The sequence below is a fragment of the Mus caroli genome, chromosome 16 (genome assembly GCF_900094665.2).
Source record: "Mus caroli chromosome 16, CAROLI_EIJ_v1.1, whole genome shotgun sequence".
Taxonomy (NCBI): domain Eukaryota; kingdom Metazoa; phylum Chordata; class Mammalia; order Rodentia; family Muridae; genus Mus; species Mus caroli.
Genome location: NC_034585.1, coordinates 54,114,945 through 54,139,282, shown reverse-complemented (window position 1 = coordinate 54,139,282; position 24,338 = coordinate 54,114,945). Strand labels below are relative to the sequence as shown.

Below are 24,338 nucleotides of genomic sequence, written 5' to 3'. Positions count from 1 at the left end.
CCTGCCTCTGCCTCCCAAGTGCTGGGATTAAAGGCGTGCACTATCACTGCCCAGATTCAACCTGCTTTCTTATACAATTCTGGGGGGGGGGAACTGCCCACAATGAGCTGGGCTGTCCAACATCAATCATTAATCAAGAAAATGCTCCTGCAGACTTGCTTACAGGCCAATCTGATGAAACCAATTCCTCTATTGGCATTCCCATTTTTGAGATGATTCTAACTTATATCCAGTTGACAAAAAGTTAACCAGTATATTCCTTAGATGGGACTTTAAGACTAGTTTTGACATCATGTTGAGAACCCTAAGACCATGTTACTTCTAAGCTAAGTTATTGCCGATTTCATGTGCATGGCTGTTTTAGAGTTGTGTATGTGAACAGTGACTTTGAAGATGATAACTGCTCCACAAGTCATATGAGGAACTAGGGTACCAAACCTTCAACCAATTGACCTGGGTATTTCATAAGTTTCTCACATTTTGAAGCTGGTTGTGTTTCTACAGAATAATCTATTCTTCCTTAATATGAGTGTACATGAATTAGTTCTGTAATGTCCAAGTTAATGATTATTTTTTTCACTAGAACATGCTTAACCACAGAAAACTGAATAATAGTGTCAGATAGACAGGTTTTGGCCAGCCAGTAACTAATAATCCTTGGAATGCAGAATAATCTTGATGATATGTAATAGGAAAAGGAAACCACAAATGGGAAAAACGGGTTGTGAAAAAAACTGTGGCAAAAAAGAAAGAAACTAAAACCAGGGGTGTTTTATTCCGTCTCTGACATCAAGGCATGAATGCCACCTTCATCTGAAGTCTAAGAGATAAGACTAACAATGGAGGTCACAATAGAGAAGATATAAGGTGGGAGGTGTTGTAGCCAATTGCAAAAGCACCAAAAACCATGCCTGTGTGGGAAATTGTTAGTTTTCCATTGCTGTTATATCAAGTATCCACAACATCAGTGGATCAAAACATCATAAATTTATTATCTTAAAGATCTTTAAAGCTGTATTGGATATGCATCTCTCTGGCTAAAATTAAGGCATCATCAGGCTGACAGCCTTGTAGAGTCTCTAAGGAATAATCTGTTCCCTTGTCTTTTCCAGTTTCTAAAGCCTACCCTCATTACTCAGCTGAAGAAGCCCTTTCAACAAAGCAAGTGGAACAGCATCTCGTTGTCCCTTGCTCTCTTCTGAAATCTCTTCCTCTAACTGTAGCAGGGAAATCTGCTCCACATCTACTTCATGCCCATCTAGTTAGCCTAGGATGAACGTCCCCAGTCTAATTCATAATTCAACCCTTTTCATGCTAGATAAAGTAGCATGTCTTCAATGATAAGGACCATTACCCTTCTTATCGCCATAGCTTAGTATAAAAAAAGATGGTCAAGCTATAGATAAGTAAGTATGGTAGTAAATAGAAGAATATCTTCATTCTAATATATTCTGAAATACAGAAAGCTATATTTGTGTATAGTTGCTCTCATCCTGATAATCCGAAAATACCCTTGCTTTTCAGAGTGTCTTGTATATGGTAAAAGGGAGAATGTATTGGCAAATAGATACATGCTAGAAAATGTAAGGATGGGCTTGTGAGATGGCTCAGTGGGTAAGAGCACCTGACTGCTCTTCCGAAGGTCCGAAGTTCAAATCCCAGCAACCACATGGTGGCTCACAACCACCCNTAATGAGATCTGATGCCCTCTTCTGGTGTGTCTGAAGACAGCTACAGTGTACTTACATATAATAAATAAATAAATAAATAAATAAATAAATAAATAAATAATAAATCTTAAAAAAGGAAATTGTAAGGATTTTATTTATGATACAAGAAATTGTCTCAATCCTTTGCTTTGAGAGCAACTATTGGCCAGGTATTTCCCAAGAACCAAAAAAGAAAAATGATTGATACACGTTGTCATAGGAGGGTGTAACCATATGAACATGGCTTTTGTCTATTAAGAAATATAAATAGGTAAGGCCATACTCTGCTTGTGAAACAACCTCTTTGAAAGAGAAAGCTTTAGGTCTGTGCTGCATCTGAGTTTGCCAACTCATTGTGCTCCAGTTAAAACTGAAGAAATATAGTAATTCACAACCTCTACAAGAAACACCCGGTGAAATTTTCTTCTGGCTTTTGCACAATGGTGGCAATGGCTGTGGTCCAAAACATAAACAAAAACTCATATGGAAGCGACAAACACACTCAAAATAAAACTTATACTATTCCCCAGTCCAAAGATCTTTTTAGACTAAGACTTCACGGTTTATTTATACTACTGAGTAACTCTATCCAGTGAATACGAAGCACAGATGAATACAGAAAGGCAGCATTTACATAGTCTAATGATTCCCATATATGGATCATAGATGTGCGTGCCAAGAAGTTTGGCAATTCCTTTTTGGAAACTGGCTTTAATGAGTTGGTGACAAATGAAGCACACAGAGTCAGTTTCATGATAACCCAGACATTAATATACTCATCTCTGGGAAATCAAACCATTCATTCTCCATTACCATATACTATAAACTGACATGTAAATAATGGGAAAACTGCCACCAGTTATATTTGCTAAAAATAATCCTGCATCATAAATATGAACCAGAGCAGCAAGCCCTGCTAATTCATGGTGAGAGCCGATGGGAATGACATGAGTCTTAAACCCTAGTCTCAGGAATCTTGCTCTAGGGACTTGACAAACTATGATAAACTGGGAACCAAAATGAATCAATTTAGCCTGCCACTAGAATTATAGGGTCTTCTGAATCTTGATGTTGAGTTGATATTTCAACTAATACAGACTATCTCTGGCTAAACTTAAAAACTTATGTTGGTTTTCCCTCCCAGCCAGATAAGCTTCTTTACTGCACAAATGTCCATCCAAATGCAAGGTGAAACTTAAATTTGAAATTCTATTGGGTTTCTCCCTTCTTTGCCAAGATTTAAAGGGCTTCTACTGTATGTGGTGGAAAGAGAAAGAAACACACATTGACTCTTAACTTGCCCTAACAAATCAAGTTTCCGACTGATTCGTCTAGCTATGCTCTTTGAGTCATGAATAATTCAATATCCCAAAAATCCTTTCTCTACTACTTTTTATTGCTCATTAAGTAAGTGTCCCCAGCAAACTGACCCTAATTCTCCAGTCAGGGTTCAGAAAAATGTCTGGATAACATCAGAGTCTCGGTCTGACTTTGGCACTTGAACGTCACACTCCAGTGGAATAACTATTTTTGGTGTGAGAAGAGCTACTTCAGTGCATTTCAACTGTGTAATGCTTATAATTTTAGACTAATTCTATAATTTTACGTTGAACTTAATGACTGCATCAAACTGTGCCATTCAGTGACATCAGGAATTTGACTCCCTCTGGTGCTAGCCACTCCCTTTCCGTGTAAGATATAGGAGTAAAGAGAATTTTCCAAATGGTCCCCAATGAGTTTCTATGACAAGTCTGTATATAATATTGAACTGTGGGTAGGATGCTTTGGTTGGATTTCAGGAAGGACTCCTTTTGACCAAATTCCATTATGAACCAACATTAAGTTGATTTATTTGGTTTAGGCAAAAGTCTCAGCATAGTGACACCAAGTCAAACCAGCTAAAGCATATCTCCTTCTGTGCGGGACTAAGGTATCTAAAATCATGAAGCCATCACACTGCACATTAGAAATGGTTCCTCTGGGAACACTGGAGGAACAGTTTACAGAATAAGAAAGGGAGAAAAGCTCGATTCCATGATTACAAAGGGTGTCCAGCCACAGCTCTATTTGTTCTCCCACAGAGCCCAGTTTTCTCTAATATTAAAGCAGCAACTATTAGATAATGAGTCTCTTTCTTCACCTAGCAAGTTGGGAAATGATACTGAAACTACACTGCACATAGCTAATGGGAAGCAAGGAGGTGAAGAGCATGAAAATGCTTTGAAAAGCCCTAAGTGTTATCCGTACTTATGGAAGAGTAATGTTCATATTTGTGGTCTCCCTACTAGGGCAGTTTGTTTTGTGTTTGTTTGTTTTTCTCTTCTCACAGGATTTCCCAGCTTAGGGTCTTAAGTGCACCTCCTCTGCGAGACATCCCTTGTCAAGTTGGCAGAGTATTGGGATTATTTTTTTATAGTCAATAATGTTAGATGGAGAAAACAAATATAGAATCATCATTTCTGAATCTGAGAAGACACATTGTTCAGTCAAAGTGTGGCCAAGCTGTACTGATACAGAGCCATGACTGATACATCTATACCATCACTCCTGTACCTAAGGCTCAGGGAACATTGTGAAAGAAGAGGTTGAAAAATTGTATGATCCAGAAGACCAGGATGTCTGCTTCAAGATTGTGACTTCTATAGATGACATGGCCCTATAAGATTCTAACAATATGGTCACCTAAGTGAGACCAGTCAATGACACCAGTTAGCAATCCTAAGGGGATGGGGGAAGTCTCACAAGGCTCCAACTGCTAAATGAAGAGCCACAGGTGTATAATGGCCTCAACAAGAGGAATAATCTGTCTTCTCCATGGACAAGCCCCATAATGGACCATCTAGTGCCAATCTGTCAGTCCTAGACAGAAACATACACACAGGAGAGCAAAGCTAAATGGACTCACCAGGTTGTAATTACATATACATACATACATATATATATATCTATAATAGTTAAAGAAAAAAGCATTCACGAATTTGAAGGGGGAAATTGGGAGAGGGTGAAGTTGGGAGGAGGAGGGAAGGGGGAAATTATGTAAATACAGCACTCATATATGAAATTCTCAAAAGATAAAAGAAATGTTTTAAAAGAAATCTGAAAAGTCAGGTGGTGGTTCGGGCAAACCTTAAATCCCAGAACTCAGAAGGCAGAGGCAGGTAGATCTCTGCATTTGAGGCCAGACTGTTCTACAGACACCCAGGGCAACCCAGGGAAACCATGTCTAAAAAAAAAAAAAAAAAAAAAAAAAAAAAAAAAGAATATGCTTAATTTTAATGATACACAATTTCTGAGACACAAATGGATAGAAAATACTTTTCTGCATAACACCATTTAATGTCCCAGGAGTGGAGTCCCACAGAGCATCATTATTGTCCAGAGGGAATAGGAAATGTGATGTTCATCTCAAGGAAGTGCTTATTGTAATAGGCTAGGTTCATTTCCTCATCAGTCCTAAGTTTTAATTTATGAGTACACCCATTCATAGTGGTATTACCCTTAAAATTATGACCTCTACTTTTAATTCCCAGAACCCCTTAAAAATACCCATATTTCTGAACTAAAAAAGTTGTCTAAAATACTCACTATTGACTATTTTTAGACATAAGCCTATATTTTGTTTGCCATGAAAAAGAATAGAGAAAAATGCATTCTGGAATCTTTAAAATGTGTAACCTGCAAAGGCTGAAATGGAAAGAAATCACCAAATATGTATTAGAGTGCAGGTTGTGCTAGTGTTTTAATTTACATCGTTTCGTGATTTCAAGTTCATAGTCTCTGCTACCTCTAAAGTTAGGAACTTCATTACCTTCAAGATAGAAGAAAAGGAGGGTATCACAAATTAAGATAAAATGAGTACTTATTTATGCAAAGATATAATTAGAAGTGCCCCACGAGTAAGAACAGCCCGGATCCTGTCACAGAGAAAATAGGGATCGAGGGTGGGCTTGTCTCATCTGAACAGTCTTCTTACCGACTAAACGATATCCCAGCACCCACCTGAAACTATGATAACAAGTCTAGCACAGGTGGACAAATAAAAGTAAAATTCTGAAAGGGTACAAAAATAAGAGGGCAATTAAATTTAAAACTTAATAAACTATGGAAATTCCAATGCAGAGGATAAACAAACGGATGAAGACAAAAGAAAATTACCCCACCTCCTTTGGGAAAATCTAACAGGACCCAAACTAGCGTTTCATGGAATCTACCGTTTCCCCACAACTCTTGAATTAATTAATTAATTAATGAGAGAGAGAGAGAGAGAGAGACTAAAAACATTCATCAAGGAAAGTCTAGAAAGGGCCTTGTAAGAGGGCACAGCCCCCATCCTCTTCCTCATCAGCCTTTGTCCATTAACTCACCAAAATGACCAACACAAAGGGAAAGAAGAGAGGCCGTTTAGGAAATAAGGAGTTGTTCCTTTGGCCACATACATGTGAATCTACAAGAAAGGTGATATTGTGGACATCAAGGGAAGGGGCACTGTTAAAAAGGAATGCTCCAAAAGTGTTACCACAGCAAAACTGGAAGAGTCTACAATGTCACCCAGCGTGCCGTGGGGGCAATCATTGTAAACAGGCAAGCTAAGGGCAAGATTCTGGCCAAGAGGATCAATGTGCGGATTGAGCACACCAAGCACTCGAAGAGCAGAGACAGCTTCCTGAAGCGGGTAAAGAACGATCAGAAGAAAAAGGAAGCCAGAGAGAAGGGCACCTGGGTGCAGCTGAAGCACCAGCCTGCGCCACCCAGAGAAGCCCACTTTGTGAAGACTAACGGAAAAGAGCCTGAGCTGCTGGAGCCCATTCCATACGAATTCGTGTGTGTACAAAAACGAAATCAGGGACGCGGACTGCAAAATGTTTTCCAAAAACAAAACAAAACAAACACCGGGCCGTGGTGACTCACGCCTTTAATCCCAGCACTTGGGAGGCAGAGGCAGGTGGATTTCTGAATTCGAGGCCAGCCTGTTCTACAAAGTGAGTTCCAGGACAGCCAGGGCTACACAGAGAAACCCTGGCTCGACCACCCCCCACCCCAAAAAAGATGAAAACAAACACTAGGAGACTACATTTAAAATAATTCACATATTTTAAGTAGGTTTCAAGAGAGTGCATATCAAAACAGTGTTTCTTTTCTGCCTCAAAGATACTGACCAGTCCAATTTTGATGAACAGCAGAAGCAACTTCACTGAGCCACATTGCTATCCCCCAATGCACTGCCCCACAAAGAATCCCCACACAGAAATTTATTACAGAGTAAGAAAAGGTTAGAAGTACTTCAGATGAAACTTGTTATGGGAAGATCAGGTCTAGAAAAAGGTTCAAAATCCTTAATAAAAGTCTAGTAGTTTGAGAATCTCAGAAATGCTGTAGTTTTATCCAAAGTGAAAATGGTTATCAAGGCTGAGGATGTAGCTCAGTGGTGGAGAGTTAACCTAACATGTGCAGGGCCTTGGTTTTCACTCTAATCATCACAAAAGAGGGAGCAATACAGCTTTCTTAATTGGATTAATAAGAGCACAGCACTGAAGGGAAGGAGGTGCTCACGGTGAGGACAGAAGAGTTTCTTAAGGCATCAGGCACATTTACTTGGCTGCCAAGCACATCTGGCACAGTGGGAAGACTTCAGAGCACAGGCATCCGTACGATACAGTTAAATTTCTCTCAACCGAAAGAGAAGTGCCATGTGATTCCAAGGAAAAGAGTTAAAAGGCTAATGGCTATGTCTGGGAGACGTCTGCCAAGCTGTGAAACTCAGAAAAGCAACGTTCCTGGTCATGTGATGATAGTATAACATCACCTTTTAGGAATCTGAACCTAGAATACAGATGAGGTTTATCACTCAGCCGTATCCCCTTGTAGCAAACCTTGGGATGATGGATTATAAAACCTACTCCAATGACTAAAATCAAGCCTGTGTATTACTGACTGTTGCTTGACATCAGGGGCATGCTAAGTGTGCAGGGTATCCACAGACCAGATGCACGGAGCTGGTAAGTACATGATGAAGGAAACTATAACAAGTGCCTGGATAAACGGCTTTGTTTTATTCTAAGGCACACTGATTTCAAACATGATAAAATCTGTCTCCAAGTTCTCTCAGGTGGTTAGTACCCGTGCTGGGTATGAACCTCAGATCTTCTATCTTGTTACCAAATGCTGTTTACAAAGCCAGTGGGAGTCTGAGGAGGTCATCTGTGGGATCTACCATGTCAGTCAGCTCTGCTCTCTGAGCCAACGAGAGACTAGTGAGTCATAAAATCCAACAGCCTTTAGGAATAAATGGTAAGTGAGCTTTTCCTTCAGTGCAGTAAAAGCATTTTCAATCTTTGTAAATAAAACCCTATCCTAAATACCTAGGAACATTGAGAGTTTAAGAACATTTGTTGATGCTTAACACCATCTGCTCACAGTCAGCTATTGGATGGAACACAGAGCCCCCAATGGAGGAGCTAGTGAAAGTACCCAAGGAGCTGAAGGGTTCTGCAACCCTATAGGTGGAACAACAATATGAACTAACCAGTACCCCAAGAGCTCTTGTCTCTAGCTGCATTTTTAGCAGAAGATGGCCTAGTCGGCCATCATTGGGAACAGAGGCCCCTTGATCTTGCAAACTTTATATGCCCCAGAACAGGGGAAATACCAGGGCCAAGAAGTGGGAGTGGGTGGGTAGGGGAGTGGGGAGTGGGGGTATGGGGGACTTTCGGCATAGCATTTGAAATGTAAATGAAGTAAATTCCTAATAAAAAAATTGGAGGGAAAAAAAAACCCTCATGGGTCAGAACCAGGCTGTGGTGACGCACACCTTGAATCCCAGCACTTGAGAGGCAGAGGCAGGCATATTTCTGAGTTTGAGGCCAGCCTGGTCTACAGAGTGAATTCCAGGACAGCCAGGGCTATACAGAAAAAAACCTGTCTCTCAGAAAAACAACAGCAACAAAAACCTGATGGGTCACATGATAGAAAGTGAATTTTTACCTACCATACTTGAAATCGCCCTATTTGCTTCAAGTAGAAATACCTCTCTGTGGTTCTTGCTTATACCGAAAATCAGTCTCATGCGCATTTTTAAGCACCTGTGAGTGACAGACAAGAAGACTCACTGGACCTTGAAATCCCCCTAGGGGAAACAGATACCCATAACCGAGAGTCAGCTATGTGAGAACATAGATGTGAATATGCAGCTTTTCCAATTAGATTCCATTGTGTTCCAACCAGAGACCCTTGAAAACTAAAGGATAGCACGTATGTTGGAGGGTCACTCACACCTACAACAGACAAAGATGTTGGGCCCCTCGGACACACGGAACAGACCCTTACATTAGCCCCACCTGGCATTCTGCTTATGCCCTAGAGAAGTCACACCTTCCCATCATCTTCTTGCAACTACACAGGACACAATAAGTAAGTAGAGCTAAAGCAACCACTGTTTATGCCACCTTGCTCAGACTTCCATATATGCAAAACACAGGTACTTAGTTTTTCTCTCTGTGTACGGTGTCTCAAAAGCATAGAAAAGAATTCATTGGTAAACCTCTGAAAAGTTACAATAAAAGAACCTATAGTTAAAGAAAAATGAAACCTTGGTAATGCTTATGTTGTTAGTGATTATGGTCTAGAAAATAGTTAAACAAATGATGAGACTTTTAAGATCTTCCACATACTAATCTCATCACCCCCTTGGCACGGCTTCACTTCATTGTAGCTAAAGTCCTGACAGCTAGTCCATGTTCTGAATATCCCTATACCTTTTCTAGACATTAATGCTCTACTCTTGTCCAGAAAGGACTACCATTTGATCCTGAGCTATCCAAATGCTACTTGGTATGGCTCAGCTCAAAGCTGCGTCTTCCTTGGACTCTCTACTACTCAACTGTCAGGAATTCATGCTTTCACCCTTCTGTGAAAACAAATCAATACACTCATTTCCCTTTGTTTTAAATACCCTAGACTGCCTTGTCTATTTTTTTCTTAGCTGTTTCTTTATTTTTTATTAGATATTTTCTTTATTTACATTTCAAATGCTATCCTGAAAGTTCCCTATACCCTCCCCCACCCCCCGCCCTGCTCCCCTGCCTACCCACTCCCTCTTCTTGGCCCTGGCATTCCCTTGTACTGGGGCATATAAAGTTTGCAATACCAAGGGGCCTCTCTTCCAAATGATGGCCGACTAGGCCATCTTCTGATACATATGCAGCTAGAGACTTGAGCTCTGGGGGTACTGCTTAGTTCATATTGTTGTTCCACCTATAGGGTTGCAGATCCCTTCAGCTCCTTGGGTGGATTCTCTAGCTTCTCCATTGGGGGCCCTGTGTTCCATCTTATAGATGACTGTGAGCATCCACTTCTGTATTTGCCAGGCACTGGTATAGCCTCATAGGACACAGCTATATCAGGGTCCCTTCAGCAAAATCTTGCTGGCATATGCAATAGTGTCTGTAAGATATCTTTGTGTGTCAATCAATATATATGTTTGATTGAGCATAAATTAACCTCACACACAGCACATAAGAAAAGGTTTACATTCACCAAGGACTTGGAAATATGCCATCATGTGTAGCTCTTAGTATATCCACATGATAGCAAATTTAGGGCATAGCATGTTGTCATTTGATCCTTGCCTTTCACCGGGGAGCCCACTTCTCTCCCCTTTGGAGAGATTCTAGGAACAGCTCCCTGAGAATCAGCATAGAGATCCATTCCTGGATTCGCAACGTGTTGTCCAGATCTGCTACTGAATCAGACTCGGGCAAGTATGAACTGGAGAAATGAACTAATCGTTGGCACCATCTAGACAACATGAAAGGAGTGCCTTTGCTATGTTGGCTGGGTATTCAGGTTCAGAATAATGGGGTAAAGGATGAAAATGGGAAAAGAAAACTCCATCCTGCTGCTGGAGGCTGCCTTCTCTTCAAATGTGCTTTTCTTGTCTTGTTCCCCCCAAGCCCCGCCCCTTATTTTTCACAACTATGTGATGGAACTGGAATGTGTGAGACGCATTAAAGGATTATTTTCCATAATCCTATGGGAATAATTGCTAATACATTTTTTATCACCCAGACCCTCCTCTAGCCCCTCTTTTGTTTGCTCAGAATACATTTCCTTACTAAATTAAAGACTCGTAAGAAGTAATACTATGCCTATAAAATCATATTTGGTTTCATGGTTCAGCCCCAAAACAAATAATGTAGTCTTAATTCTCAGTTCTGGTAACGAAGGTTATTATTCATGTCGTAGACTTCACTTAATGGATCTGGACACATCCCTAAAAGATACACTATTTAGGAAGGAAAACTGAGTCAGAAAAGAAAAAGAGAGGCAGCAACTAACTAGTAAATGGACAAAAGCGTTCACATGAAAGTTTTAGCCTTCTTCGTTCTCCAATCATCCATTAAATGAACAACTGCTACTCATCGTCCATATGTTCACACTTATCAGAACAATGTATTCCATTGGGCCAGGTGACATTTATTGAACATTTATATTTTCCTGGCTAGTAAACCAATAGGTATGGCTTGTTAGAGCTGGTGACTTTCCTGAATAAAGCTGATTAGGAGGTCCAGGGAAACACACACACACACACACACACACACACACACACAGATAGATAGATAGATAGATAGATAGATAGATAGATAGATAGATAGATGATAGAGATATATACCCACACACATATATATGTATATACACGCACACACATACGATGTCAAATTTGTATCTTGATGAAAGTTAAAATGTTTCCATTTCGTGTAATGACTCTTCACCATCCTCCCTCTCTGAATGGCATCAGTTTTTGCATGTTGACTTCCAAGCCTATCCATTCCAGCTAAGCTTGGAATCCTTACAAAGGAACCATCAGTTGAGGTTCTGGGCTCTCCTGGCAGACAGATGGGAGTGAGTTTGTAAAAAACCAAGTCCAGTGTAAACTTAGCACATGTGGTGGCAGGTATTATTATTATCCCAGTGGCACGCACTACTATTTTCTTAATAGATTCTTTGAAAATTCTTTCTTATACTGTGGACCTTTACTAGGCCAGTGGCTCTTTCTTAGTGGAGAGGCGTTTTTGCCCCTCAGTATCCTATGGCTAAGTCCAAGGCCATTTTCCCCCACACCTAGCAGAAGGAGACAGCTGGGCTAGTGGTCCTCTGGCATCCTGTGGAGGAGAGGCTGAGGGATACTACTGAACAGTTTTCAAGCCTCTCAGAACAATGCACACTCTCCAGGCACACTGAGGAGTGCAGGAGTTTTTAAACTCCCTAGCTTAGCCTGTTGCCAGCTTGAGCTAGCTAGAAAACAAGACAGAAAACAGCACAGCATGGCTTAAGATCCTGTGTGTGTGTGTGTGTGTGTGTGTGTGTGTGTGTGTGTGTGTACTCGGTGAGCAAGGTCATTCCCTCTTCTCCAAGGCATCTATCCGACTCCCATTTCCCACCTCTGAGTCTCAAGTCCTCTTTTCAAATGCTTTGATTTCTTTGGTAGCAAAACTGTAGCTTGGGCTGGGAAGTGAGTCACTGCTCAGCAGCGAAAGGACCTTGTTTTTCTTTCTCTGAATACATTTTTTAATAACTTCAGCATGACCCATCGCACTTGTTAGTTAAATCCTCTCTATGCCTGCGACAAGTGGAGAGAGCTATGACACTGAACATTTTTCAGTTGCTAGGTAGGAGAGATTTTTTTTTTTTTAAATACCGAAAATAACCAGAGGACAGCAAGCCCTAGCATCCTGTGTTACATAAGCAGATGTTGATGCTGAAGGGACGAGCTGGTGAGGAGCTGTCTCCGCAGATGGACCTCGCAGCTGCTCCAGCCTCTGGAGCTGCCTGGATGTTGCTTAGAACTGTCTGTGGAAGGAGGCTGGCAGGAGTGAGGCGGGGTGGGCCAGGCTGCAGCAGCCAGCTCCCAGAGGCAGGGCGCCTGGGGCTCCCGGGGACGATCCCCTCCCACCACTGTCTGGGCTCACCGGGCTTGTCCTCCACTGTTTTCCAGAAGCCCATCTTCCTCGCCTCTACCTCGCTTCCAAACCCTTCAGTTCTCTTGGGCGGTTTCTTGGCTTTACGATCACAGGGAAAACACCTTTATTATTGACAGTCGCCCAGATTCCTCTTGCTGCCAAAAATGTCATACAAAACCGAAAAATAATCCAGTACCCATTTCATCTTCCAGAATCAAATCCCCATCTCTCTCTCTCTTCCCCTACCTTTACTTTAGCTTCCCGTCCCCAAACCCCATTCATTTCTTCCCCAACCTTTCCCTTCTGTGGTCTCTCTGCCTTTCTCTACTCTCCCTCATTCTTCTCCACTCCTGTCTATTTACTCCGCCGCCCTCCAAAGTCCCTGGCTCTCCCCACTCCTGAAAACTCGGGCTCTACCCTTTCTGCCCCTCCCCAGACAAGTGTCCAGCTCCACGGGGGCAGCCCGCCCGCCGCCCCCGCTCAATCCCTGCCCACCTACTGTGAGGAACAGCTCCGCCCACCTGTCCATAAAAGCCAAGTGCAAGTTACCCGCAGAGCACAGAGGATCAGAGCCCTTCCACGGTCCTCTCCGTGGGAGCCCGAGTCCCTGTCTCCCAGATCTTACGTGCTCAAGGTAAGATAACCCTTGTCAGGGCTGCTGACCTGCAGGGGGTTGCTGCCCGGAGTGAGTCCCTGCTGGTCAACGCTTTTTACTTAGAGTTGATTCATAAGGATGCTGTGATGAACAGTGAGCTTCTTAACTAGCAACTGGTTTGAAAACAAACTTCTGTTTGAACAGTAAAATAAAAATTCCTTTTTGGCAGAAACAACAGCATTTCTATTACAAAAATCTTTTCTCTTTTTAAGTCACACTGCCCCCCTCCCCGCGCGCCCCGTCTGTCTGACTGCTTCTGAGGTTAAATGTATCTGTTTGCGGTATTATGCTTGTGTTTTTTAATTGTAAATAGTTCACACATCAGTAAGGGCAGGGGAATCTGTCCCAGTGTCAAAAAATGCACTTTAAAGGAGCACAATTACTTCTCTAAAAATAGCACAGTCAAAAGGTCGGCTGCTGATTTTGTGATGTTTTCCAAACCCCCAAGACAACTTCTGTGAGTCCTTTAAGAAGTATCTTTCCAGGTTTAACTGCTTGGAAAAAATGATGTGAGCGAGTGCCCTTTGCCCGGGGACAGTAATCAGGTGACTGGAAGATAGGAAAGTACAAATCCCAGTTTACAAGCTGGGGCAGGATGAGCCACTGCTGGGCTACCTTTCCAGTACAGCCTAAAAGGAGACTTGTGTGGAAACTGAGAAAGTGTATAACTCTGTGATGCCTATACACACCTCAAACATGAAGTGTTTCAGTATGTTTCTCAGAAAGCATGCGGGGCAGATTACACAATTCTTCTGTGTACAGCTGACTGATGTATCGAGAGATCAGCCAGAAAGACTTCAGATGGAAGGTTTCCATTCTCACCGTCCCCTCTGCCCTCCTCAGACAAGTGCCTGGTTATTGACTGACTCTCCCCCAGAGCTCTCCAGTGGGGAAGAGACCTTGGATGTGTGTAGGGGTGGTTTGGGGAAGTGGTTGTGGCAGGTGGGTTGGGGATTGATCTGTTCTTCTTCTCCAGAGTGCTGTGCACCTGTGAGAGGAGAAACAAACCTGACAGCTACTTTGGAAAAAAAAAATAAAAGTCAGACTCTTGTGCCATCAAGTTTGCTACCATATTCTGTGGGTTTTGTGGGATGAAAGGTTCTCATGTGGGAGAAAAGCCCTCTTCAAATGTTCCATCTGGGCAACTGCAGAAGCTGCTCTTGGAGGAGACAAGCCCAGGCTGCCAGTCAAGAAACCAAAGCAGCGCTTTAGTCCTTAAGGTTCTTAAAGGGGAGAGAGCCGTTCACATCTTCATGCCTGTTGGTTGTGTGCTGTTTCAAATGGGAAATTTCACTGTAGGTCTAAAACTGAAATAAACCACACACTTAGACACGTGGCTTGGGCTTTTCCAAATTCTCTTTATCTTTTATATATCAAAAGGAATGTAAAAATATTAAACACTGTTGAGCATGAAAGGGCTAGCATAGAATTATTCAAGTTACTTATGAAGCATTCCCCCCATGTTGCAGTTTTCCCCCCAGTGGAAAAATACTGCAGGGAATGTGGTTTCCTTTCAGAAAATGATATAAAATTACTATTGGCCAATATAATATGTGACCTGTGCATCTTCAAATCCCCTTATCTCCATCCACAGTGCAGTCTGCTTGCTCTATAGCTAACCAGAGTCATGAGCCATGGAAGGTGCAGGTCTGAAACAAGGCCAACCCAAATGTTGGGTTCCTTCAAGTTAATTCCTCCTTTAAGGTAATACTTGAGTCCTGCACAGCCCCATCAGTGAGAAAAGACTCTAATTTCCTCCAAAACCCTCCTCTGTCAAAGTTATCAGCCCTAAGGGCCAAAAGCTTACATTATAGAACTCTGTTCAAGCTAAATTTGAGACTTATGATTGTTCTCTGAAGGTTTGCTTCTGCGCTCCCTGACTGTCTGAATGGAGCAGCTATGAACAGTTTAACAGTATGTGTGTCATGAGGTTCAACCCCCTTAACTAAGTGGGTGAGATCATCTCAGACTACTCATGATCTAACCTTCCCAGGGGGCATTACCAGTCAAAGGAGATTTTCCATAAGGTATGTACCAGGCACAATGGTACGTTCCTTCTTATGAGTTTAGAAAAAGTTAAGGTGTCATTTAGTTGTCCTAACATCACCCCTTCTGCACAGAATGTCAAAGGATAGCCCGAGTCTCCTCTTCCTGTGTGTGGCCATGTCCAGCGCATGCTATTGCAGCAGGCTGCTGCTATCTCCCTAAAAGAAAACAAGAGTGGGCGTCTCCTTGACCAGAGACACCCAAAGGATGCCCTACAGATTTTGAGGACCTGCTATACTTATTAAAAAAAAACACATTTTAGATTTCTATTTCTGTTTTTGAATTAGTAAAATATCTACACAGTAGGAAAGTATATGTATATTTTTATTTCAAAAGAAAAGGATAAAAGACATCTTTAAAGAAAATGAAATCAACCAGAATTGAGTGGAAAGGTGAGAAGACACGTAGACATCCATTAAGAGAATAGAACAATCTAGATCTGTTATCAAACATGACCCCTTGCTATCAGTGCTTACATAGAGCCATGGGGGATGAAGAAGAGAAAAAGTACCTGCTCTAGAGTTTCTGTTTGAATTTTCCTTTCTAGTCAATAAGAGCACTGTCACTGCTAATGTAAGAGTCGTCTCTACTGCCTTACTCATTGCATCTTCCTTCACTTACGGAAGACAGCAGCATAGTTCTGACACCCAAAATGGTTTCAGCTGTGCCCACTTCAAACTCACAGGCACTTGCCAGTTCTAGTCTTTAAAGCCGTGTTATACACACCAAACACCATATTTTTTCTATTCCACTGGTAGTATCTACAAAATGAATCCTAACTAACCTAAAGGGGACAGTGTTGTATAAGCGTTTTCAAGTTAGGGGTTATCAATGACGCCTCTTCTTTGGTCACTACCTTGGTATGGCAACTTAAAGAAGACTAAGACTTCCAGTCTCTGCTCCTCTAAGTATCTGTGGAGAAACCTACCTTACTATGTGCTTCCAAATCCATGCATATGGATTTAAGGAAAGTACAGACAGAGCTTGAGGCTGGAGAACGGTCTTACAAAGTGAACTGTAACTGTTGCATAAAAGTAGAGGAACGGAAGAGTTAAGGGGACAGTGAATGCTTTTGGAATTCAGAGAATCTTTCCCTCAGCATTGTGCAAAAAGACCTCTCACTATAGAAGGCATTCAGTTGGTGGGGGGGAAGGGGGGAGGGGGATGAGAGCCTGCTTGCCAGTTGTTACCAAATTCTAAGGATGTAATTTAACAATTGTTTTAAGATTTTCCAGTTGACTGCCGTTTATATCCCCCAGTTCTAAAGCAAAGCTTTACCGATTCCCTTCCATTTTTGGAGCGATGAGGAGGACTAAAGGGTGAGAAAGAGAGTTAACCACATTTCAGTACCAAGAGAGAAACCTCTGGTCAGCGACTCCAGCAGTGTGGCTTCAGTATGTGCTGTCTGGGGCTCTGTACAGACTTTTCCTTAAAGAGCTGAAAGGACTCTCTGGAATCTGGAATGTCTACAATCTGGAAGCTCTGTGTACTCCAATCCAGGAAGCCATTGACACTGCATCAGACCAAATGAAGTCAATAAAACAAAAACATCTCCCCCTACAAAACTAATCACTGCTACCGCCTAAGATAAGAACAAGTCCAAGTACTAATGTCTGGGTTGGCATGAGCATCATAGAAGCTACTAATGGTGCTCATGCGTAGGGATAGGATACACTTTACATGACTTTCAATGTTCAATATTTGTTTACTCACTTCTATTGTTCTTCCTGAAAAACAAAAAATCTGGTCTCTGCTCCTTGCAGCCTCTTTGGATCTGCAGCTGCAGTCACAGACCCTGGGTGCCGCTGGCATTGTTTCTTGAGTGAGAGGGATTCCCTCAACCACTACAGATGAATAATTGGGAGTAGCTTTCATTCTTGTGGTTTTTCTCATTGCTGCAAGTCTCTGCGTCTCTTCAGTACTTTTTAAAAACAGACTATGAATGCTGACTCCATCAAATCAGAAAGTTTTATCATTTTCTAAACTTTAGTCCTTGTGCATGGATAAAGTCATCAAGAAGTTCTTCTTGCCTCCAGTAAACTATCTGAGGCAAGTTTTCAGGGAACATTTATTTATCTAGTAAATTCAGACTTCTGGAGGGTTAGTAAGAACCTAGACAATGCAAGACATAATTTTTTGGAAGGGACTTTGGAGCTAATTTTAACTAATAGTTCATTTTAGAGATGGAAAAAAGTCAAAAAGGTAGATATCATTCACCAGGTCACCCAAATGGAGGGCAGATAGCCCAACTCCCTAGCCAGGACCTCATCTTTAGTAACTGATACTTCTGCCCACTCAACGAGAATAGGTGTCCCTAACTATGTTGAGGATCCCGTAGGAACTTAACGTCGGGCTCTCAGAAGGGTGGAAGTTTGGGATACAGTGTTGTCTTTACTGAAGAATGTGTCTAAGAGATATGAAATAAACCCAGTTAAGACTGAGCTTACTGATCATCAACATCACAGGGACCTTTGATGCCATTCTCCACGGCAGAATCTGAAATATTTAGCTGTTTGCTAAATCTGTGTTGAACAGAGGAGTGAATGAAGAGAGAAAAAACGTTATGCAGAGAGTATCCATTATTTCCAACTCCTATAAAAGACCTAGAAGTAGTCTTCGTAATATATAGGTACTCGAATCCAAAATGTATCAAGTTTAGGATTCCCTCCTACATTACGAAATGGAGAACTCACTTACCTTCATGGGTGGCTCGGCCATCCTCTTGCTGTAGAACTCGTTAATTTTTCCTACGTTTTCCTGAGCTCTAGAGCTGCATTTCTATAGCGTGTTTAAGATCCAGTTACAATATTTATATGGAAGAAGAAGAATAAGCAACCCTGTCCATCCTAAAGGCAATCAGTTGTCAGCTGATTTTGTGCTTCTCCAAGGCAAGGCAGAGAATTAGAGAAACCATGACTGGACCCTGCCTGAAGGGCACGGAGACAAAAGTGAGAAACCCAGGAACCAAGGACTTAGTGAGGGAATGGCACCGTCCCAAGGGATCACACTTCTGGCATGAGAAGAGGGGAAAACTCCAGAACAATTTGGAGTACTGGACAACTGCTTTGGATGTTCAGCCCCTCTAGGAGATGAACTGTCTATACTAGTGTTCTTTAGGCATAGCACCGTTTGAGGGCTAGTCATGCTGGTGAGAAGATTTACAAGCCTCATGGGCATTCAAACTCTTGTTTACCTTTGACTTCAACTGGGAAGAGAGCCTGGCTTGACCTCACTTTATACTTAACTCTGACCCAGATTAGTAAATTAATGGGAGTCAAGACATCAAAATTTTCCTTGCTGAGATAATACAGTTATTAGTAACCCATAAAATCACGCCACCAAACAACACTATGAAGGTAGAAAAGAACATTCGAGAATCATTTCCTAGAAACAATTCACACTGAAGAAGTGGACAGATGCTATCCTAGATCTTTATTCAGTTAACTCTGAGCATGTCTGGAAACTGTTTGCCTGTCTTTGAAACAGTAATTATTTTCAGAAACTGATTTATTGTATGTTAAAAATCTACACAGTCTAAGTTTAAACATTGTTAAAGCATTCTTTTAAAGTCCTTTTTTTTTTTTTTTTGAAGAGTGCTTTCTTGCTTACTCCATTATGTGTTTATATCACATGTTTAGGCATTGGGTCATTAATGTTCAAAGACTACAATTAATCATTTTATGTGCTCTAACTGAATAGGCCTGGGTGTGGGTGTTAGCTTTTGGCTTCTCCAGGCAGTAGCATGTATCCAGTTTGTTGAAGAGCTTCTCCAATCTCTTCTATTAACTTGATAAAATGGCTGTTTTTCTGGAAATTTATGTCAGTGAATACTTGAGCTAACTAAGACTGGTTTATAAGAACTTTTTCTCCCTAACCACAAAGGCGTTAAGTCTCCACTACCTTCAGTTTACTGAGATGACTTCAAAGCTTAAAAGCGAGGAGAGGAACATGCGGATGGGACAGCTGGAACATTTGCAAGCCCACATCCCTTTAATCTTCCATGCCTCCCATTAGTCTATACCCTCTAATAATAATTCTAAATTTCCTTCATAATTCAAAGTGATAGCTGCACATTAGCATATTTTTATATAGATATTTACTTCTTATTTTTCCCAATCTTAAAGTTTAGTCTTGGTGTTAATGATGTCAACCCAAATGACTGGCTTTGGTTTTGGTTTGTTTGTTTCCTTGCTTGCTTGCTTGCTTGCTTGCTTGCTTGCTTGCTTGCTTGCTTGCTTAGGCTGACATAAGCCCAAGAAGTACAAGAAGAGAGACACTAGGTGGAGCTAAGAATTTGTGACTTAGGTAGCCAAAATTGTTGAGGTTGGAAGAATGAGAGAAGAAAAGGAATCTTCAGCAAAATAAGATATTGGATCCTCAACTCCTACTTTAAAATGGCATGCCTAGTCTCTCTTCCAGTTCCCAGTTTGTTACAACCCCTCACTGCCCAACGAGTAGGTGGGGGAGTTGCTCGCCAGTAGCGGGAACCAGCACACTCATTGTCTACAGGAGGTGTTAGATGTGTTGCCAGAGGGGACATTTAAATTTAAGATATTTTTCCGATAAAATACAGAGGTAAGAATCATTGTAACCAGTGGCTAGAGTGCTCCTTGCATTGTTAGTTTTCTTTTCTTTTCTTTCTTTCTTTCTTTCTTTCTTTCTTTCTTTCTTTCTTTCTTTTTTTTTTAAACCTAATTTAAGCCTCTAAGAATAAATCACTCACTTCTCAGCAATGCCAGAAATGTCCAGGCTTGCAGAAGTTTATTTGAAAGAAAACCAACACAGTCTTAGAGAAAGTTCTTTCCAAGGCCACCACCAGCCAAGCCGAAATCTAAATGCTCAATTCAGTAATAAACAAACTCTGGCAGCTGATGATCAATGAGAGACAAGCAGAGAGGGTAGAAGAGTGCCATGACTGGACCCACCCCTGCTGCAAGGAAGCTGAAAGAGAAAAGACAAAATCAGGCCAGCCAAGAGGTTGGAGAAACTAAGATGCCCCAAACCACTCCCCTGCCTCTGGATCTCCCCGAGGAGCAGCCAGGGTCTTGCCTAGACTAAAGTGAATGTCTTGTTGAACACTTTCATTGCACAGCTGTGGGGAGATGGCTTGTTAAGACTTGAGACGCTTGCATAATTCAGAATTCTTTGGGAGGTAGAGATCAATTAGGACCACAAAAAAAAAAATCCTTGGCACATCAGAGAAAGGCTGCTTGCTTTGTAAATTATGATGACATTTGTAGGAAAGCAGAATAATCCTCTCCCTGAGTCTCTGTGTGATGTCACCAGAGATGAAGCTGTGAAACTGGTATGTGTGTGACTTGAGACTCCACCTTTCAAGACAACCTTTAATATTTTAATCCCTATACCATCTTGACTCTCTGGGGCCCAGCGCAAGGCCACTAAACATCTATGCACTTTGGTTATTTATCTTCAAAAGAATACTTCTCAAACAATCCCCTTGTTAATCGGAAGTACATGGGGTCTTCCCATGTATTGTAAGGCATGATGGTACTAGCCATGAATTATCAAAGGTATTTATTCAGAATGCAGACTGGAAGACACACAGGACATCGGGAAGGGCTTGTGGCATGAATAGAGAGCCAGTCAACATGGGACCGACTTTCAAATAGGTGTGTATTCTTCTGAGATTGTGCAAGAGGACTTGCAGCTTTTAGAACACAGAGAAAAATCCCACTTGTAGCAAAAGACCAGACAAGGTCAAGGGTAATTATAGAAAGAAAAATGGTGAATAATTAAATTATAGTTTAAAGATCCTCAAAAAAAAGCCTATGTATTTAGTAAGTGATCTTACTTGCAATGAAAAAATGTGATTAAATTATATTTTAACTAAAGAAAGATGGGGATTAGTAACTGTTTGGACAGAGAGATGACTCAGAGAGTCATTAGGCTGGCACCAAGCCTTAGTACCTGAGTTTAGTCCCCAAGACCTACATGATGGAAGTAGAAAATGAACTCCCATGAGTTATCCTCTGACCTCTACATGCAGCCTGTTGCATGTGTATCCACACATAACCACATACATATACATCTACACCAAGGCAATTACAATCAAAAATAAAAATGAATGACTAATATGTTATATGTAATCTGTAGTTCTTTTGTCCACATATTCTAAAATGCATTTTAAATGATTGCTGCCAGGGATATTAAGAGGCATGTAGTTGCTATGTGATGTTAAGTCTCCTCTACTTTACAACATCTCCTGGTTTGGTATTCTACAGAAGATTATGGTGACTGGCAATCACTTCCTATTTTACAGTTTTAAGATCTCCTATGATAGGGTATTTGCAGTATTGCTTGTTGTTGTATAATATACACTGAGTGGATATTGCTTTACAAGCCATGAGTAAGGAACCATGCCAGGATGGTAAGCTTCTGATGAAAGGGGAACAAAACGGTGAGATACCCTTGCCTTGTCCTGGGCATCAGTTCTCCATGTCATAGTAATCACAACAGCAGAAAAACTAATCATGCTCTTGTTCCCTCTCTGCCTCTCTGCCTCTCTCCTTCTTTGCCTTCCTCCATCTCTCCCTTCTTCTCCAGTTCCCTCTCTTGCTTTTATTCCTACCATAATTGAAGTCCTAGAGATCTGTTAAAATTGTCTCTTGCTTCTCCCTTTAATTTCATTTCCCAATATCTTGTTACAGAGGCATCTTTATTGGTGACTGATGATCTTCATAACTGAGGCACTTAGGTATTTTACCTAACTCTGTAAAATAGTTCACCAATTTCTGAGATGACAATTTTGTCTTATCTTTATTATCATCATTAATCATCTGGGTCCACTAGTCAGATTTGCTCTCATCCTTTGCTTTCATACTATCAACAGGGAACTAATTTTAGTAATTCAAAATACATAAGTACAACTTATTATATCATCAACTATTGAGTTTATGTAAAACATTCAGACTTGCCACTTCATAAACTTCTCTGTTTCTCTTAGAATTTTAGGAATTCTCTTGTCCTACACAAAGTTAGCATAAAGAGGCCAGTATTCACAGATATGGCAATTAAACACCCTCTGATCAAGCAGATAAGTAACTCATTGTTATCCAAGAGAAAAGAAAGAGCATAGGCCCATTATTCACAATTAGAATCACAATTAGCACAATAGATGCTCTGTGGCCAGGTGTGGTGACATATGCCTTCAATCCCAACACCTGGGAGACATAGGCTGATGGATCTCTGAGTTCAAGGCTAGTCTAGCCTACAAAGCAAGTTCTATACAGCCAAGCCTACACAGAAGCCTTCTCTTGGGATGCAAATAAGGATAGATGGTCTACGTTATCTACAGAAGCAGGATGCTGCACTGGTCCAGCTATCTCTCTGCTCTTCATATTCTAGCTTACCCAAGAAGAAAACAGAACATCTGCTCAGTTGGGGCAAGGAATTTCTTAAGTGCCACACAGTTTGGAACTAGCAGTCTGTATGGCATTGTAGGTCCCACTGCAAAGCCTGTCCCCAGCCTGCTTCCTCTTGTTGCCTCTAATGATGTCCTATCCTCAGAGGGAGAAACAAACCCCCAGCACTCTGAGACAGCTCCTCTGACTCATAAAGGGAAAGGATTCCAGTGGCTCTGTTCCTAGACACTGCTGACTGGCTCTGTTTCTTGTATAAGAGTGTCATTTTAATTTATTTTTTCTTTTTTGTACTTTTTCTCTAAAAACATGCTGTAATTCAAGAGCCAAGAAAGTAAGGGTTTTGTAATTAGAAAAGAAAAAGAGGAGGGGAAAAAAAAACCTATCATTTTTTCCTGGGGTAATTTTGGAGAGTTAAATTTTCTCCATCAGTTCCTTCCACATGATTGACTTCAGGCTCCTTTGGCACCATTCTGGTAAGGAGAATGACAGTCTAAGATGTCATTCCTAAAACAATAGAAATTAATGATGTTATATGAGAAACAGACTATAACACAAGTGCTTTCACGTGTTCAGGCAACTTGAGTGTGACCCCAGATCATTCTCCCTGGAGTTATTTTTACTGTAATCTATCACCTGGTGGTGAAAGTCAAGACTCCATAGATGATTCCCCATGCTCTTTGAGTTATCTAGACAAATGTCAATGGCAGCATCACCTGCTGCTCAGCATATAGGTAGAGTGATGTCAAGCTCTTCCTTCATGGCCCACAAGAGAAACAAAAGGAGACAAAGTCTTAGATCTTTCCCAACTGAATTTGCTTTTGTATTTTACCCCCATTCTGTGAATGAAGTATTCTCCCACTTCGTTAATTGGATTAATTTATACTTCCCTTCCAAGATGCAATCACATGTCCTCTCTGGGCAGACCTGACATGCCTGCAGCCAGTGTACTCAGGTTGCCCTAGGCATCTCTCCATGCTCCTTACTACTGTGTGCACAACCAGGAATTATAGCTTATTGTCACTTAATGCCCAGCACCAATTATTCATCTACCTCCTAGCAGAAGGATTCATGTTTTATTCATTTCTGCACCCTCCGTGCATGCCATATGACAGAATTTAATAAATGTAAAAGAAATACAGAACATGGTAGTGGGTAATGACATGAGCACCAACAGGAACAACAGGGCTCTAAATGTACATTTTTCTATCCTTATAAATTGTATTAAGAAGTTATAATTAGTTTGAGTCCTTCAAGCTTTGATATAACCAGAATACTTCAAGAAAGGATGGAAACTGCTTCTTATATCACAAAGTTCTTAGCCAAAATGAGCATCCTAGAAAAACTGATAATGCTGAATAAAATTTAGAATACTTCAATTTTCTGGGTTTTGGGAAATGACCAACAACTGATCCATGGTTTTCTATGGTCTTCTGAGAAAACTAAGAACAAAATAAATTGTCCCTTGTGTTTCTCTCTCTCTCTCTCTCTCTCTCTCTCTCTCTCTCTCTCTCTCTCTCTCTCTCTCTCTATCTCTCTCCCCCCTCTTATCCCTATCTCACCCCACCCCCACAGTACACAACACCATACACTA

At 41.2% G+C, this 24,338-nt stretch overlaps 1 protein-coding gene across 1 annotated transcript in view; it reads left to right on the top strand.

Annotated features, from left to right (window-relative positions):
• Nucleotides 1-13,200: 13,200 nt before the first annotated feature.
• Col8a1 (collagen type VIII alpha 1 chain) overlaps nt 13,201-24,338 on the top strand; it is a 125,242-nt gene continuing 114,104 nt past the window's right edge. The window contains exon 1 of the mRNA XM_021185178.2: nt 13,201-13,298. The gene's annotated coding sequence lies outside the window, so the exon portion shown is untranslated. The remainder of the gene's footprint in view (nt 13,299-24,338) is intronic.